This window comes from Odontomachus brunneus, unplaced genomic scaffold, assembly GCF_010583005.1.
Source record: "Odontomachus brunneus isolate Ranch 3 - 2012 unplaced genomic scaffold, Obru_v1 Obru_scaffold_068, whole genome shotgun sequence".
In the NCBI taxonomy this organism is placed as follows: Eukaryota; Metazoa; Arthropoda; class Insecta; order Hymenoptera; family Formicidae; genus Odontomachus; species Odontomachus brunneus.
Genome location: NW_022639518.1, coordinates 872186 through 875773, shown reverse-complemented (window position 1 = coordinate 875773; position 3588 = coordinate 872186). Strand labels below are relative to the sequence as shown.

At 28.6% G+C, this 3588-nt stretch overlaps 1 protein-coding gene and 1 long non-coding RNA gene across 10 annotated transcripts in view; one reads left to right on the top strand and one right to left on the bottom strand.

The window, feature by feature from the left end:
• Positions 1 to 3588, top strand: part of LOC116846727 (ankyrin repeat domain-containing protein 50) — a 692623-nt gene that overhangs the window by 350203 nt on the left and 338832 nt on the right. The gene's annotated exons all lie outside the window — the stretch shown is intronic.
• LOC116846728 overlaps positions 387 to 3588 on the bottom strand; it is a 3622-nt gene continuing 420 nt past the window's right edge. Inside the window, exons 2-5 of the long non-coding RNA XR_004378592.1 lie at positions 3187 to 3266; positions 1447 to 1606; positions 1237 to 1351; positions 387 to 546 (exon numbers count right to left, since the gene is read on the bottom strand). This is a non-coding gene — a long non-coding RNA (uncharacterized LOC116846728). The remainder of the gene's footprint in view (positions 547 to 1236; positions 1352 to 1446; positions 1607 to 3186; positions 3267 to 3588) is intronic.

Genomic DNA, 3588 nt, shown 5'->3' with positions numbered 1-3588 from the left:
TATATATATATATATATATATATATATATATATATATATAAATAATATATATGTATATATATACTGCATACATGTTTAATAGACATCCTAAAAACGTTCCAGAATATTCCTAGAACGTTCTTAGGACGTCTAGTGAACATTTAAGCAGTATGGATATACAGGAAGAAGTATTATTATTCATAGAAACACAAATATCTTATGAAATATAAGTTTTATATGTACTTATTGTAAAATAATAGAAATAGTTAAATATAATGTATTATATTTATATATTTAACTATTTCTATTATTTTACAATAAGTACAATAAGTACAATAAGTACAATAAGTACATATGAAATATTATATATAATATTGTATATAATATAATTTAATTTAGACGTTTCTGACGTTTCTGACGATGTCGGAAGTATCCATGAATATTTTTATAGTGTTAATATAGTATAATATAATAACAATTTAATATATTTAATCTTATTGCTTGTCATCTTCAGTTGTTGGCTTTGCTTTTTTATTTTCATTTTCTTGTGTTGTCCTTTGCCTTTTACTGAAAATAAAAATAATGTAATAAAAGTGACAAAATAGCATGCAATTTGTTAAAGGGGACTTAGTAGTAAAAATTTGAAATACGAGAAAAAGATATGAAGTTGAATAATTTTGTATTTCTGTTTATATATAATAATGACGAATTCAGTATTTAAGTTTCTCATTTGCAATAAGATATGCTACTTCTAAATCGAAAATCGGCCCTTAATATATATTATAATCAAAATAATCATTGTTTAATTTTACATACAAGTCTACTCCGCTTTCAGCAAAAGGTATTCAGGCGATGAATGGTTGGACCGATTCAGACAAAATGTAAACTGCATCATCAAATATATGTTATTTATGTAATAATATAATATTGTTTTATATGAATATGTTATTAAGTATTATAAAAAGATTTCGTTGTTACTTGAATAGTATTTAAAAATGCTATGAAACAATGTAAGATAATCGGTTCATTATTTCATCGCCTGAAAGATTTTCTATTAAATCAAACGAAAAAGTAAACAATGGAGATAACCTTATGATGGATATTATGGTTCTAAAAATAAAAGACCGATTTTTGTGTATAAATTTGTTTTACATTATATAAACTAATCTATACAATTAGGAAATTTATAGAAAATTAAAATGTTATTGCTCAGTTTCTTTCACAAATCTATTAATTATACAATTTGTAGAAACTTACGTTTTGTTTGCTTGAAGATTACGTTCGTTTCTTAAAGTAGCTTGCACAAGCCACTTGGAGATATATTGAACAATTTCGTTCTCCGTCATTGTATCATCCGTTATGCGCACAGCTCCTAACACATTTATTAATATTCATATTTATAATATTGTAGCGATATAAAATTGAAATAAAATACAAAAATATTAATAGTATATCTCAATAACTTACGTAGAATACATTTCGAGAGCAACAGATCTTTGAATGCTGTTTTCTTCAATTTGCCAGTCCAACTGTACTGCCTAGCTAGCTCATTTGTAATCGCTCTTTTTAAAATGTTTATTAGCAATTCGTGGCTGTTACGTCCGCCGATTTTATTCAATGAAATTGCCTACGAATATTATAATGCACATAACATGTAATATTACTGAAATATTACTGTAAATATTATAGTAATATTGCAATATCGTGGCAATATTGCATTAATATTTCTGTGATATTTGTAATATTACGTGCTATGTGGGAATTTATTACGAATAAGAATGTATACACATATGTTTTTCTATTAAAAGGTAGTATATAATTATATTACATATCTGCTAGTGGCTGCGTTCCGCAAAGCACATCATGCGCATAATGCGCTGCGTTGGAGCAAAAGAGATACGAGAGTGAGATAAAAAAAGAGGGAGAGTACTCGGGTGATGTTCTCGAACGCATGAGAGCGCATGAACTACACTACCTCGGGAGCTGAGGCAGCCTATGCGCTCTCATGCGTTCGAGAACATCACCTAAGTGCTCTCCCTCTTTTTTTATCTCACTCTCGTATCTCTTTCACTCTAATGCAGCGTATCATGCACATAATGCGCTCTGTGGAACGCAGCCACTAGCAGATGGCATGGTGGAGGCTGGTAAGAATGAGTGAAATACACATATTCTCTCACTAATGAGTAATGTGTGTGTTTCATCTATTCCTACTCGTACCAACCATATGACTAGAAGAAAAGAACAGATATCCTTAAATACACAGTAAAAAATAATGTGTTAAATTTATATTTCATGTATCCCAAATCATCCACTCTAATTTATGTGTTAATTCAATGCAAAGCAAATATGTGAAAAAGTAACACGCATAAAATGTACAAAATTGACACAAAATTTGTGTTAAATTGCTATACGTAGAATGTTTAATTAACTAAAATAAAATATTACTGGAACATTTGAAAGAGAGAGAGAGAAAGAGATAGAAATATGTACTTTTCACAATTTTCTTATAAGAAAATATACTAGCACTGGTGGGACTCAAATTCGGATCTTTGGATTATGAGTCTATCGCTTTAGGCACTACACCACTTCTCCAATCTTCTATTCTTTTATCTGAGAACCAGTGATCTCTTTGTGATGAATAACATAAAAAATATGTCAATTTACCTTTATTAAATAACTTTATAAGAACTTATAAGAAACTTTATAAGAAATATGTCAATTTAACTTTATTATGTAAGTTATGTTATTTTTAACTTTTAGAAATAGTTATTATTAACTCAATGCAAAAATGTTACAATAACATAACGACAATATGTTATATTAACATAAGAGTATGTTACAAATTTAATACAAAAGTTTTAACAAGGATCGTTTTTAACACAAATACAAAATGTTTTTTACTGTGTACGGATTATTCTATTGGCAACAGACCATCTGAAGATAAACTTAAGGAAGCATTAAATATAAGGACAATGAACACGAGCAAATGTCTGTCCTTTAGATGTTGCCATGCTGCCTCTTACAACAGGGGCCAAGCTACCTGTAAGTCTATGATTGCAACAAAAGTTACCATCATCTATTTCCAGCGAAACCTCTTCATGCAAAGAATCGAGATTAAAGTACAACTTGACAATAACATGATCAAATATCTTTTACGTATGCAACATAAACATAATATATTTTTTATATTATAAATAACATACATACCTCTTCTTTGAAACCTCTTTTTTAATCTGCATCTGATGCGCACCAACTGGTAAACAAATTCTTCACTATTGCCGATAGATCTAAATTTGGTTTCAATAAATGTCAAATGTATGTTTTTTGTTTAAATATCTGTTCATATTGAATAATTAAATATTCGAAGGGAGAATTAGGAATTTAATTTATTTAAATAAAAATCTGAATCTAACCTTTTCTGGATACATACCCAGATAGCACAAAATCTTCAGAGAATATTCTGGGACGTTTTTAGGATGTATGAATGTCCTTAGAATGTCCTTAGAACGTCCTTTGAAGATTTGTGCTGTATAGGTATATGTATATTTCTTATTATAACGACCAATTTACAATTCCTCTATTAAAAATACAAGCCATCGCGCGTGATAT